The following is a 16249-nucleotide window of genomic DNA, read 5'->3' as shown; positions in this document are numbered from 1 at the left end:
GTCATTATCATAATAGTACAGGCTTGTGAGAGGTGATGGTTTGAACACTGTGCAGTTGGACTTGTTCTCATTGATATAGAGAAATGCTGGTAAGGAAATCACCTCTACCAATGCTAATTGACGTCTTTTCAGCAACTTATGGTTTGAGAGGGTGTCCTAGAGGCAGTGAGAGGTTGTCTTGCAGATGGTCACAAAGCTAGTCTGAGTAAGAGGCAGGGTTTGAACCCAGGTCTTACTCAATCTGAGACTGGTCTCCCATCTGCTATGACAGTACCTCTTCTAGAGTTGTCATAGATGTTAATGAGGACCTGTATGACCTTCTTAGTCCAATTATAAACCAAAATCAACTGTTTTGGAAAAAACACAGATAATTCGAACTTAAACATGTAAATAGCATTGGAATATCAACAAGCCCTAGAAATAAGTATATTCTTTAAATTATGGAACTGTTAGTGATTGCCTGCCAAGCATGTTAAAAGTTGATAAGACATCAGGGAAGGTTCCAAGTGACTTGTTCTAGGTGTGAACCTCTAAGTCCTCAAATGATTGGCACTCTACTAGTCTCCGAAAACTTGTGCAGCTACCTCCAATGCAACACCATTAAATTTAATTACAAAGAAAAACTTAATTTTTGTTTCACAAATAATATCCCCACATAGTCTAATTTAAACTAATTGCCAGCATGGTTTCCATTCCGAGGGGGAAATAGAAACTAAAATATATGCTGACTGGTGAAAACTGCCTTTAATTATTTTATTAGGCTAGATTCTGGCTCTGACCCTTCTTCAAAAGATACTTTAAAAAATCAGAAATGCTGCTGAAAAGTGTGTCATGCACACAATTTGTAGAGCTGAACTCCTTCCTGACCTACTTTAATACTCATCTTCCCTCCAACACAGTGTAAAAAAAAAAAAAAAAAGGTTTTTTTTGGCCGAAAAATCAGTAAGTACCCACGAGAGGACATGAATGCCTGTACTATTTTTCTTCATTCCCATTTCTTGTTATCTTATTTCTGGGGAGGAACTACAAGTGAGTGGGGAAATGAAAGCTATCTCTGTCTGGGTTCTGATTTTGAGGGAATTTGTCATGGAAGCGATCTGAGGTCTAGACATGCCAATTGAGACATTTAACTAACCTAGAGACCAGCAATGCCTAAACATAGGGCTGCTGATCTCACATGTAGCATGTGAGAGATGATTTTTAATTGGATTCAATGATGTTTCCTCTAGAGCCATGAAACTTAGTTTCAATGCTGAAGTATCTCTTCAAGGACGTAATTAGAGTTGACTGGAGGGCATCCATCCTTGCTATTGGCTCTCTCCCTGGAGAATAGCTACAGTAAAAATCCTTTGGGACATCAAGATTCCACTTAACAAAGCTGTCCATAGAGTAGGTTCTGAAGCTCAAGAGTTTTCTGATGCCTCCTAACTCATCAGATACCTCAAGGGAAATAGTAAATGGAAGGCTTCCCTCTGTTGTAGGGCAGATATTTGAAAGTCTTTTCATTGAAGGGACACTTCATTTTCTCAGCATTTCATTTTCTGATCCTTCATGAATGGCTTTGGTGAGATCTTTTTATCTGTAAGCTGCCCATAATTAAACTTGCTTTTATTACCCCAAAATTTCTGATGGGCTGCTGTGGATGGATAATATCAATAATGAACATATAGTTAACAAATGGTTTAATGTACACATTCTAGATGTCAAATTTAATTGAGTTATAGTAGGCAATAGACAGTAAAATTATACTTGTGGGGAATCTCAATTTATCCCCTTTCAGACTTAGATAAATCTAATGAAACCATAAATAAAAAAAAGAAATTAAAATATGATTGGAATTTTAGAAAAGTTAGATATGATTGACTTAAGGAGAATATTATATGGGAAACAAAAGAAATATGCCACTTTCCCAGCTGTTCATGACAATGCCACAAAAATTGATCATGTATTAGGATATCTTACCAACAAATGCAGAAAAGACAAAAAATTAAATGCACTCTTTTAAACCACAATGCAACAAGGACTATATTCAATAAAGTTCAATAAAGGGTGTTTGATTAAATATTAATCAAAATTAACTAAGCATTTTAATCCTAAATAATGAGTGGCTAAAAAAAATACATTCCCAGAAACAATCAGTGAATTTATAGAAGGTAATGATAACAATTAGACAATGTATTAAAAGTTGTGGCTTCCAGACTAAGCAGTACTTAGGGGAAAGGTTACTTACATCAAATAAAAATAAAGAGATAGAGAGAGAGAATTTTCCATGCTACCCAGAAGAAGGATCCATATGGCATTGTCCTCAGTTTCCATCATAACTTTGAAGGGAAATTTTCACAATGTCCAGAGTTCTAGATGTCTTGCAGATGAAGGAGCAGGATGTCCTCAAATTTCTCACTGCAGGAACCCTTTGGGTGGCACTAATTTGGACTTCCAGCTGGAACAGTATATCTACAAAAGGAAGAGTGATGGCATCTACATCATTAATTTGAAGAGAACTTGGGAAAAGCTTCTGCTCACTGCTCGTGCCATTGTTGTGATTGAAAATCCTGCTTATGTTAATGTCATCCAGAACACTGGCTAGTGAGCTGTTCTGATATTTGCTGCTGCCACTGGCACTACACCTATTGCTGGATGCTTCAACCCGGGCACCTTCACTAACCAGATTCAGGAAGCTTTCAGGGTACCTTGCCACTGATCCTCAGGCAGATCACCAGCTTCTGACCGAAATATCATATCTTAATCTCCCAACCACTGCATTGTGTAACACAGATTCCTCACTTTGCTATGTGGACATGGTCATTCCATGCAACAAGGGAGCTTACTCTGTCAGTCTGATGTGGTGGATGCTGGCCTGTGAAGTCCTATGTATGCATGATACTATCTCCCAAGAATACCTGTGGGAAGTAATGCCTGATCTTTACTTCTACAGGAATTCACAGGAAATTGAGAAGGAAGAGCAGGCTGTAGCTAAGAAAACAGTGACAAAGGAGGAATTTCAAGGTAAATGGACTGCCCCTCCCCCAGAATTCACTGTTGCTCAACCAGAGGTAGATGATTGGTCTGAAGGAGTGAAGTGACATCTGTACCCATTTAGTAGTTCCCTACTGAAGACTGGAGTGCTCAGCCTGCTACTGATGAGTGGTCTGTGGTTCCTACTGCTCAAGCTACTGAGGGAGTGGGTAGAGACTACCACAGAGTGGTCCTAAATTTTACTGCAGGTGCTCTAATAGAGAAGGAAAATATTCTTGAAGGAAAATAAATCTTGATTTCTTTTTTTAATTAATAAAGTATTTTATTTTTTCCCATTACATGTAAAGAAGTTCTCAACTTTTGTTCATACAAGCTATTCTATTTCAGATTTTTCTCCCTCCCTCCCCTCACTCCCCCCTCCCCTAAAGAACAGGTAATCTGATATAGGTTATATATATATACACACACACACACACACATATGTATATATATATTTAATGTTATTATGTATATACATATACATATGTATATATATATACATAATAACATTAAACATATTTCTGCATTAGTCATGTTATAAGAGAAAAATCAGAGCAATGATGAAAAACCTCAAAATAGAAAAACACCAGCACCAAAAACAAAAGAAATAGTATGGTTCAATCAGCATCTATACTCCACAGTTTTGTTTTTTTTTTTCCCCTGGATTTGGAGATCCTCTTCTATCATGAGTTCCCTGGAACTCTTCTGTACCATTGCATTGGTGAGAAGAATATAGTCTATCACAGATCAACATTCAATGTTGATGATACTGTGTATACTGTTCTTCTGGTTCTATTCATCTCACTCATCATCAGCCCACACAAGACCCTCCAGGTTTCTCTGAAATCCTCCTGCTCATCATTTCTTACAGCACAATAGTATTCCATTGTATTCATATACCACAACTTGTCCAGCCATTCCCCAATTGATGGGCATCCCCTCAACTTCCAATTCCTTGCCACCACATAAAGAGCAGCTATAAATATTTTTGTACATGTTGGGTCCCTTTCCCCTTTCCATGATTTCTTTGGGCAAAAAACCCAAAAGTGGTATTGCTGGGTCAAAGGGTATGCACAGCTTTATTGCCCTTTGGGCATAATTCCAAATTGCTCTCCAGAATGGTTGGATCAGTTCACAGCTCCACCAACAATGTATTATTTTCCAATTTTCCCACAGCTTCTCCAACATTTATTATTTTCCTTTTTTGTAATTTTAGCCAATCTGATAGGTGTCAGGTGGTACCTCAGAGTTGTTTTTATTTGCATCTCTCCAATCATTAGAGATTTAGAGCAGTTTTTCATATGGGAACAGATAGCTTTGGTTTCTTCATCAGAAAACTGCCTCTTCATATACTTTGACCATTTCTCAATTGGGGAATGACTTGGATTCTTATAAATTTGATTTAGTTCCCTATATATTTTAGAAATGAGGCCTTTATCAGAAGTACTGGTCTCAAAATTTGTTTCCCAGCTTTCTGCCTCCCTTCTAATATTGGATGCATTGCTTCTGTTTGTACAAAAATTTTTTAATTTAATGTAATCAAAATCATCCATTTTGCATTTTATAATATACTCTATCTCTTGTTTGTTCATAAATGTTTTCCTTTCCAAAGATCTGATAGGTATACTATTCCTTTCTCTTCTAATTTACCTATGGTATCACCTCTTATGTCTAAATCATGTATCCATTTTGACCTTATTTTAGTGTAAGGTATAAGATGTTGGTCTATGCCTAATTTCTGCCATACTATCTTACAGTTTTCACAGCAGTTTTTGTCAAATACTGAGATCCTATCCCAGAAGCTGGAGTCTTTGGGTTTATCAAACACTACATTACTAGTGTCATTTACTACTGCATTTCCTGAGCCTAGCCTATTCCATTGATCCTCCACTCTATTTCTTATCCAGTACCAGATAGTTTTGATGACTGCCACTTTATAGTAAAGCTCCAGGTTTGGTACCATGAACCCACCTTCCTGTGAATTTTTTTCATCATTTCCCTGGATATTCTTGATTTTTTTGTTTTTCCAGATGAATTTTGTTGTTATTTTTTCTAGCTCTATAAAATAATTTTTAGGTAGTCTGATTGGTATGGCACTGAATAAGTAAATTAATTTACATAGAATTGTCATTTTTACTGTATTAGCTCTGCCTATCCATGAGTAATTGATGTCTTTCCAGTTATTTAGATCTGATTTGATTTTGTGTGAAGAGTGTTTGGCAGTTGTGTTTATAAAGTTCCTAGGTTTGTCTTGGCAAGTAGACTCCCAAGTATTTTATATTATCTACCATTACTTTAAATGGAATTTCTCTTTCTATCTCTTACTGCTGGACTTTGTTGGTCATGTATAGAAATGCTGATGCTTTATGTGGATTTATTTTATATACTGCTACTTTGCTAAAGTTGTTAATTGTTTCAAGTAATTTTTGAGTTGATTCTCTAGGATTCTTTAAGTATACCATCATATCATCTGCAAAGAGTGATAGTTTTGTTTCCTCCTTGCCAATTCTTTTTTTTTTTTTTAATTTTTATGTTTTTGGTGAGGCAATTGGGGTTAAGTGACTTGCCCAGGGTCACACAGCTATTGTCAAGTGCCTGAGGCCATATTTGAACTCAAGTCCTCCTGAATCCAGGGCCAGTGTTCTATCCACTGAGCCACCTAGCTGCCGCCCTCCTTGCCTATTCTAATTCATTTAATTCCTTTTTCTTCTCTGATTGCTAAAGCTAACATTTCTAGTACAATATTAAATAATAGAGGTGATAATGGGCATCCCTGTTTCCCCCCTGAAATTATTGGGAAGGCCTCTAATTTATCTCCATTGCATATAATTGGTAAAATTCACTTGTAAACCCATCTGGCCCTGGGGATTTTTTTCTTAGGGAGTTGATTAATGGCTTGTTCAATTTCTTTTTCAAATATGGGTTTACTTAAGGATTTTATTTCTTCTTCAGTTAACCTGGTCAGTTTGTATTTTTGTAAATATTCATCCATTTCATTTAGATTATCAAATTTATTAGCATACAGGTGGGCAAAATACATCCTAATTATTGATTTAATTTCCACTTCATTGGTGGTAACATCACCCTTTTCATTTTTGATACTGGTAATTTGGTTTTCTTCTTTCTTTTTTTTAATCAAATTAACCAATATTTTATCTATTTTATTGGTTTTTTCATAAAACCAGCTCTTAGTTTTATTGATTAATTCTATTGTGTTTTTTTTGTGCTTTCAATCTTATCACTTTCTCCTTTAATTTTCAGGATCTCTAATTTAGTATCTAATTGGACATTTCTAATTTGTTCTTTTTCTAGCTTTTTAAGTTGCATGCCCAATTCATTACTCTCCTCTTTCTCTTTTTTATTCATGTAAACAATTAGAGCTATAAATTTCCCCCTAAGCACTGCTTTGGCTGCATCCCATAGATTTTGGTTTGTTGTTTCATTATTGTCATTCTCTTGGATATAGTTATTGATTGTTCCTATGATTTATTGTTTGGCCCGTTCAATCTTTAGAATGATATTATTTAGTTTCCAATTGATTTTCATTCTACTTTTCCCTGGTTCTTTCTTACATGTAATTTTTATTGCATCATGATCTGAGAAGGATGCATTTACTATGTCTGCCTTTCTACATTTGACTATGATGTTTTTGTGCCCTAATACATGGTCAATTTTTAAAAATGTGCCATGTACTGCTGAGAAAAAGGTATATTCCTTTCTATCCCCATATAATTTTCTCCAGACATCTATCATGTCTAACTTTGCTAGTAATCTATTCACCTCTTTCACTTCTTTCTTATTTATTTTTTGGCTAGAGTTATCTAATTCTGAGAGGGGGAGATTCAAATCCCCCACTAGTATAGTATTACTGTCTAATTCCTCTTGTAACTCATTTAACTTCTCCTCTAAGAACTTGGATGCTATACCACTTGGTGCATACAAATTTAATATTGATATTACTTCATTATCTATAGTACCTTTAAGCAAGATGTAATTTCCTTCCTTATCTCTTTTAATGAGATCTATTTTTGCCTGCACTTTGTCTGAGATAAGGATTGCTAACCCTGCTTTTTTTACTTTAGCTGAAGCATGATATATTCTGCTCCAGCCTTTTACCTTTACTCTGTGTGTATCTCTCTGCTTCAAATGTGTTTCTTGTAAACAGCATATTGTAGGATTCTGTTTTTTAATCCACTCTGAATTTCACTTCTGTTTTATAGCAGAGTTCATCCCATTCACATTCACAGTCAATATTACCGACTGTCTATTCCCCTCCATTCTATTTACCCCCTTTGTACTTTTTCCCCTTCTTTCACCCTATTATTCCTCACCGACATTTTACTTCTTACCCCTGCCTCCCCCCAATTTGCCTTCCCTTTTTATCACCCCCCTCTCTTTTCTTTAACCTTTTCTCCCTTGCTTTTGTCCTCCTTTCTATCAGTCCCCTATTTCCCTTCCCCTTTTATTTCCCTAAAGAATGAGCTAAGTTTCTTTATCCCAATGAACATATGTGTTATTCCCTCTTTGAATCAAATCTAATGAGAGTAGGGTTGAAACCATGTTCCCCCTTCCTTTCTTTCCCTCTATTATAATAGGTTTTTTCCACCTCTTCATATGATGTAATTCATTCCATTCCACCTCCCCTTTCCTCTCCTCCCCATAGACTCCTTTTTTAACCCCTTAATTGTTTTTTGTATCATCACATCAAAGACAATTTATATTTATACCCTCTGTGTAAACTCCTTCTCTCTGCACAAATACATTTACAGTTCTTAAGAGTTATGACTATTATCTTCCCTTGTAGGGATATAAACAGTTTACCCTAATAGGGTAACCTTTTTTCCCCCCTCTGTTTACCTTTTTAAACTTCTCTTGAGTCTTGTATGTTAAGATTTAATTTTCTATTCAGTTCTGGTCTTTTCAGCAGGAAATATTGAAAGTCCCCAATGTCAATGAATGTCCATTTTTTCCCCTGAATGAAAATGCCCAGGTTTGCTGGGTAATAGATTCTTGGCTTCAATCCAAGCTCCTTTGCTTTCCGGAATATCATATTTCAAGCCTTGTGGTCCTTTAATGTTGAAGCTGCCAGGTCCTGAGCAATCCTGACTCTGGCTCCATGATATTTAAATTGCTTCTTTCTGGCTTCTTGGATTATTTTCTCCTTCACCTGATGATTCTGGAATTTGGCTACAATATTCCTTGGAGGTTTCCTTTTGGGTTCTCTTTCAGGAGGTGACTGGTGGATTCTTTCAATGATGACTTTATCCTCTGATTCTATGATATCAAAGCAGTTCTCCTTAATAATTTCCTGGAACATGGTGTCTAGATTCTTTTTCTGGTCATGGCTTTCAGGCAGTCCAGTGATTCTCAAATTGTCTCTCCTCTATTTGTTTTCCAGATCAGTTGTCTTCCCAATCAGGTATTTCACATTTTCTTCTATTTTTTCATTCTTTTGATTCTGCTTGACTGATTCCTGGTGTCTCGTGGATTCCTTATCTTCCAACTGTCCACTTTTAATTTTTAAGGCATTGTTTTCTTCAGTGAGATTATGTACTTTTTTTTTTCCATTTGGCCAAGTGAATTTTTTAAGGCAGTGTTTTCTTCAATGAGATTATGCACCTTTTTTTTTTCTATTTGGCCAGATGAATTTTTTAAGGCATTGTTTTCTTCAGTGAAATTATGCACTTTTTTTTTCCATTTGGCCAGTCAATCTTTGTGCTTCCTTTTCCAAGCTGCTGATTCTTTTTTCATAGTTTTCTTGTTTTGCTTTCATTTCTCTCCCCATTTTTCTTCTACCTCTCTCAATTGATTTTTAAAATCCTTTTTGAGTTCTTCCAGGAAGGCTTTTTGTTCTTGAGACCAATTCACCTTCCCTCATGAGGCTTCAGATGTAGGCCATTTGAGGGTACTGTCCTCATTTGAGTTTGTGTTGGCTTCTTCCCTATTGATACAGAAGCTCCCAATGGAGAGGGCTCTTTTTTGTTTCTTACTCATTATTGCAGCTTATTTATTTATTTTTTAAGTTGACTTCTGCTCTGGGGGCACCAGGGTCCCTGTTTTGGGCTTCTTGTGCAGTAGTATAGGTGTTGTGTGACCAGCTTTTTACTCTGAGTCCTTTATAGTGTGTGTAGTTCACCCCCCTGCAATTCCTGTCTGAGTGTGTGCGCAGGTAGGTTTTTTCTTCTTGGCCACCAGATTTTTGAGCCAGGTTCCAGGGGACTCAGTTGTTCAGCTGTGGCCTACAGCTCCTGCTGACTTGCCCTGACTCCCTCAGCGCTGGGCTGCTGCCCTGCAGTGGGCATCCTTTTTTTTTTTTTTTTTTTTTTAGTGAGACAATTGGTGTTAAGCGACTTGCCCAGCGTCACACAGCTAGTAAGTGTTAAGTGTCTGAGGCCGGATTTGAACTCAGGTACTCCTGATTCCAGGGCCAGTGCTCTATCCACTGCACCACCTAGCTGCCCCACTGGGCCTCCCTTTTGCCTGAGTCAGACCGACCTTTTCCTGAAATCTTCTAAATTATCTCTGGTTGGAAGACTGTGTCGCTCTGTCTCTTTGCAGGTTTTGTAGTTTCAGAATCTGTCCAGAGGCTTGATTTCATGTTCTTTTTGAGGGAACCAAAGGAGAGCTCAGGCAAGTTCCTGATTCCTCTCTGCTATCTTGGCTCTGCCCCCATCTTGATTTCTTATCAAGAGAGAGAGAGAATGAGAGAGAGAGAGAAAGAAAGAGAAAGAGAGAATAGAACAATGAATTGGACAAACAACTAAAAACCCTATTAAATAACAAATCAAAAAATCCCCAACAAAGCACCAAATAGAAATCCAAAAAATCAAAGGCAAGATAAAATTCATAGAAAAATGAAACATACTAATAAATAAAAGTGGAAACTGTTTTTATTAAAGATAATAAAATAAACAACTAGAGAATCTCATCAAATAATCTTGGAAGGAATTAATTGTGATTTGGGGTTTTCACAACCCTATCTTTGTTTCATTATGGTCAGATTTTTAAAAATGTAAGCTTGAAAAGCCTAAGAGCAGAAGGGTGTGTACTTTGGGAGACAATTGAACAAACAAGAGGAACTCTGACCACAGGGAACATTTATTGACACTAAGTAACTAAGCCTCCCTTAATAGCTCCCCCATGCCCACATGAGTCTGGCAAGATTATAATGGGTACAGCCCATGTGGGTGTGCTGAGCCAATTGGAGACTCAGCATGGCTAAGAGCCACCCCTCCCCTTTTGTTGGGAGAGACAATTAGAAGCAGTTAGAGAGAGAGGAAAGTGTTATGAGGGAAAAGGCAAAGAAAGGTAGGGACAGTTAGAGAAGCTGCTGGTGTTTGACCTTCAGACCAAAACAGCAGAGACTGCAAGCTAATTCTCAGAGCTACAGATTTTGGGTGGTGGTGAGTTTGTGTTTATTGAGGCAAAGCTAGCTCTTTAGAGCTAAGTCGGCTGGAGGTAGGTGGGATTTATACCAGGAATGCAGGGCTGGTTCAACATTAGGAAACATAATTAACCACATAAATAAGAAAAGTAACCAAAATCATATATCTCAATAGATGCAGAGAAAGCTTTTGACAAAATACAGCACCCATTCCTAATAAAAACATTAGAAAGCTTAGGAATACGGGGAGCTTTCCTTAAAATAATAAGCAGTATCTACTTAAAACCATCAACAAGCATTTTATGCAATGAAGATTAGATAGAGGCATTCCCAATAAGATCAGGGGTGAAACAGGGATGTCCATTATGACCTCTATTGTTCAATATTGTACTAGAAATGTTAGCATTAGCAACTGGAGTAGAAAAGGAATTAAAGGAGTTAGAATAGGCAAGAAAGAAACAAAACTATCACTCTTTTCAGATGATATGATGGTATACTTAGAAAATCCTAGAGAATCAACTAAAGATTTATTTGAAACAATTAACAACTTTAGGAAAGTAGCAGGATATAAAATAATCCCACATAAATCATCAGCATTTCTATACATGACCAACAAAGTCCAGCAGCAAGAGATAGAAAGAGAAATATCATTTAAATTTAACAGTAGACAATATAAAATAACTTAGGAGTCTATTTGCCAAGACAAACCCAGGAACACTATGAACATAATTATAAAACACTTTTAACACAAATCAAATCAGATCTAAATAATTGAAAAAATATCAATTGCTCAATTTATAGCCTGAGCTATAACTGAAATAATAAAAATGACAATTCTACCTAAATTAATTTACCTATTCAGAGCTATACCAACCAGACTACCTAAAAATTTTTTTATAGAGCTAGAAAAAATAATAGCAAAATTCATCTGGAAAACAAAATTTAAAAAATATCAAAGGAACTAATAAAAAAATGCACAGGAAGGTTGTTTAGCTGTGCCAAATCTGAAGCTCTACTATAAAGTGGCAGTCATAAAAACCATTTGGTGCTGGCTAAGAAATAGAGTGCAGGATTAATGGAATAGGCTGGGCACAGGAGACACAGTAGTAAATTACTTTAGTAGTGCACTGTTTGATCAACCCGAAGACTCCAGCTTCTGGGATAGGAATTCAGCATTTGACAAAATCTTCAGGGACAACTGGAAGATAGTATGGCAGAAATTAATCTTACAACTTATACTAAAATAAGGTCAAATGGGTACATGATTTAGACATAAAAGGTGATATCATAGATTAAGTAGGAGAGGAAGGAATAGTCTACCTTTCAGATCTTTGGAAAGGAGAACAGTTTATGACCAAAGAAGAGATGAGAATATTATGAAATGCAGTATGGATTGATTTTGATTACATAAATTAAGAAGATTTTGTACAAACAGAAGCAATGCATCCAAAATTAGAAGGAAGGCAGAAAGATGGGAAACAATTTTTATAGGCAATACTTCTGATGATGGCCTCATTTCTAAAATATATTGAGAACTAAATCAAATTTATATGAATCCAAGCCATTCCCCAATTGAGAAATGGTTAAAGGATATGAACAGGCAGTTTTCTGATGAAGAAACCAAAGCTATCTATTCCCATATGAAAAAATGCTCTAAATCACTATTGATTAGAGAGATGCAAATTAAAACAACTCTGAGGTACTACCTGATACCTATCAGATTGGCTAATATGACAAAAAGGAAATAATAAATGTTGGAGAAGCGGTGGGAAAATTGGAAAACTATGCATTGTTGGTGGAGCTGTGAATTGATCTAATCATTCTGGAAGCTATTTGGTATTATGCCCAAAGGGCTATAAAGCTGTGTGTACCCATGGACCCAGCTATACCACTATTGTGTCTTTTTTCCCAAAGAGATCATTACAAAGGGAAAAGGACCCCATGTACAAAAATATTTAATAGCTTCTCTTTTTGTGGTGACAAGGAATTAGAAATTGAGGGCTGCCCCTCATTGGGGGGAATGACTGAATAAGTTGTGGTATATGAATGTAATGGAATTCTATTGTGTTGTAGAAATGATGAGCAGGTGGATTTCAGAGAAACCTAGAAGGACTTGCATGAACTGATGATACATGGATGAGCAGAATGGGGAGAACGTTGTACACAGTATCATCACATTATGTGTTGATCAACTGTGTGATACTTGGTTCTTCTCAGTAATACAATGGTCCACAATAGTTTCCAAAGGTACTCATGATGGAAAATGCTTTCCAAATCCAGGAAAAAAAGAACTGTGGAATATGGATGCTGATTGACCATACTCTTTCTTTTGTTTTTGGTGCTATTATTTTTCTTTTTTGAGGTTTTTCCTTTTTGCCTGATTCTTCTCTTATGAACAATGCAGAAATTATGTTTAATGTTACTGTAAATATATAACCTTTATCAGATTACTTGCTGTCTTGGGGATGGGGTGAGCCAGGAGAGGGAGGGAGAAAAATTTGAAACTAGAAATCTTATAAAAACAAATATTGAAAACTATCTCTACATGTAACTGGAAAATAATATACTTTCATAATTAAAAAAAGATTAAGTTACTTCTAATGAGGGTAACAGAGGCATCCTATTCTAATTTGGATTGTCCTAATTGGTTGGAGATTTTTTTCCCTCTATATCTAGCTTAAATTATACTTTTTAAAACTTCTGTCTTGCTAATTCAGAAAATAAGAATATTTTCGCAACTCTTCCATATGCCAACCTTTGATGTACTTACTGACTTATCATTTCTCTCCCTCTTATTATTCTTTCAGGTTAAATATTCCCAGTGCTAAACTCCATTCTCATCCTCTTTTCAATTATGTCCCTTCATCAGTATGGTTTATCTTCTCTGGATATTTTTAAAATTTACTAATGCCTTTCCTTAGCTGTGGTATCGAGAACTGATCACAAGTTATATAGGCCAGAATAGAATTTAGTAAGCTGAACTATCACTTTCATAACAAACCTATGGCTAAACTTTCTGTTCTCTAATGGTTTGTTTCTTCCATCTAGATGTTGTCCAATGAGCTTTGTAAAATCAACCAACTACCAATTGGTAGTGAGATTGCTACTGATAACAAATCGATGACACATTTCTTTTTCTTTAAGGCTGTACAGCAGATTTTTTTTCCCCCAACACCCAAATTTGAAACCAACACAAGAGACATAAGTTGATTCTTCCCCCTCACCAAACAAATTCATTGGTAATTAAGAGAGTTTGTCAATGAAAATATGAATTGATCACACTTGAGACAAAGGGTTCTCAGAATAAAAGCAGTGACACATTTGAGTTTTGTTGATCTTCCATTTTAATTCAACAAATTTTTCTAAAGCAATAATTATGTGAAGTGAAACATCTCTGCCATTATGGAATTCACCATCTATTCATGGAAGAAGACACAGAAAACTATAATAGACTATAATGTGTGATAAGTACATCAGAAACATTTAAAATGCGCTGATGATTTGAACAGGTGGTACAGTATTGTTATCTCCTTCACCCTCCACTTAATGTACCATAGAGGGAACAATAATGACAAATATAGACCACTTTCCCTGGATATCATTTCTTCAAAGATGAAATCATTAAAATGGCATTAAAATGGTTTGAATGCCCAAATTTTGTATCTCCCCCCATTATTTCTCAGTTAATTTCAACAAAAGCACAATGAAATCATGCAGGAAAATAACCAACAGTGTTGATTTTCCAGTGAAAATGTTGAAAGTTTGCTTTGTAAATCAGGCAGAAAGAAATTTGTCATCCTGCCAGCTTTTATTTTGTTGGCACAGACGTTTTTTTTCTTCTGGTCATTGAAGCCAAGATTTATAGTTAATATAATTTAATTTTTGTTACAAAAACTCATTAACCATATTGAGTACACAGGATACTAAGGGCCAGTCCCAGTGCAATGAATAAAGGAGCACAGATATGATTTATGACCAACTCAAATCAGCTTCTCCATGAAATTGGCCTAATAAAAGCTGACCACAGGTATGACAGCAATTCATTGGATTATTATGCTATTAAATTTTAATTTTGTAGAAAATTAGATAGGAGAACATAGGCATGTGATGGAAGATGCTTTCTGTTATATTTTTGGACCTTCTGTCAACAGGACTTTCAAGGTATCATGTTGATAAAAGAATGTCTGAAATAGTAAGATTCACTAAAAATTCAGGGAGAATTTAGTACTCAGGAAAAATGCCCATTAATAGCCTTTCAAATTTGATGCTGATTATCTCTCCAGGGGCAAGTAGCACAGATAGTGCTGAATTTGTCTTCTAGTGGCTTTTTTTCTATTATGTTATACTCCAATGAATCTCTAATGCCACTTATGTGGCATGCCTTCCACTTGCATAATTTACAACCCTGTGATACCTTGATATCCTCCATGATTTAAACAATGTTCTCTTATAAATTGTCCATAAAAACTTGCCCCATATGCTGAATGGGTTCATCTCAGTCTCTTTACGTATCATATTTATTAAACCAGCATTCTGACTGCCAATAGCTACCTGCTTTGCTCTTGCTACAAGCCACCTTCCATGTGGATCAGTCCCATCAGCACCAAAGACAGCATATCTTACCTTGGGTAAATTAATCCATACAATTAAGAACTCTGTCATAGTGCTGAGCTTTGTTGGCTAGGGGATGAGTGTAAACTTCTCCCAAAAGGCAGTATCTAGCTGGCCCAAGACCATGGTACATATACATTCATGTTAGATAGTTTGTAAAATCTTACTTTCTTCCCTCCTACCAATTTCCACTCTCATCTCTACCATCTACCATATGCTCTGGAAAAAGTAAACTAATCAATAGTGTGATGAGGTCTGCAAAGGCAGAACAATGGATTTTAGCTTTATGTCATTATATTCCATTCTTGTGACTTCCTGGACAAAATAAAAGGAAAATAAAACAAGCAAACAAATCAATCCTTCTTTCATTGGATACCACCACCCTCAATTTATTGTCTCTTTGCATTAGACTGTAAGGTATTTGAGGTCAGTATTGCCTCACTTTAATAAAGAACGATCTCACTCTAGCACCTATCCCAGTGTCTGCATTATAATAAGCATGACAATATTTTCATTTATTCCTTCATTTCTTCATTCCTGATGAGCTGGGGTCATTTTCTAATCTAACTATTTTAGATGATATTATTCCTACCATTATATTACCTATGAAATAAAGTTTATTTTAAATAGCAAAAGATTATTTGAAACAGAAAGAAAAAAAACTTTGCTTTTTCAGTATCATCTGTACTTGACCTTGCTTCCTATGTAGTATTCACAAGTACTTTGATTTTGTTTCTTCATCTTGATGTCTATGATCATGCTGTGTACACTTGAAGTGAAACTGTTGATAATGATGACAGTGGTGGTGGTGGTGCTACTTGTGGTGATGGTTCCAATGGTGTGATGCCAGTGGTTGAGTTGGTTGTGATGATGTCATTGGTGAAGATAATAATACAAGGACACTATTGTTTCATTTCAATAGTTAAATAACTTTCATTGATACCCAAAATCACTTAATGACCTTTAGTGAGCACTAGTTTGTTTTGTAAATTGATCTAATTACATTGAAATAATATGTAATTATGGATCTATATAATTTTTCAAAAACAATATTTTATTTGCTTTCTTTCTTTGGGATTTGTGCCAAGTCCACTTCTGTTTTCAGTATCTAATTACTCTGAAGAAGGTTTCTAAAGAAATACTTGTTTAAAGAGCATTCATATATTGGAGTACCACAGATGTGGTTAAGTACTGGAAAGAGACTTTGTGACTTGGTATTTCTGGGTGAGTTGACAGGTG

General features: G+C 35.9%; 1 pseudogene; it reads left to right on the top strand.

The window, feature by feature from the left end:
• Positions 1 to 2342: 2342 nt before the first annotated feature.
• Positions 2343 to 3212, top strand: LOC122753342 (annotated as a pseudogene).
• Positions 3213 to 16249: the final 13037 nt, after the last annotated feature.

Source organism: Dromiciops gliroides, chromosome 4, assembly GCF_019393635.1.
Source record: "Dromiciops gliroides isolate mDroGli1 chromosome 4, mDroGli1.pri, whole genome shotgun sequence".
Classification (NCBI taxonomy): domain Eukaryota; kingdom Metazoa; phylum Chordata; class Mammalia; order Microbiotheria; family Microbiotheriidae; genus Dromiciops; species Dromiciops gliroides.
Note: the sequence above shows the minus strand (reverse complement) of the source record. Positions and strands in the feature narration are given on the sequence as shown.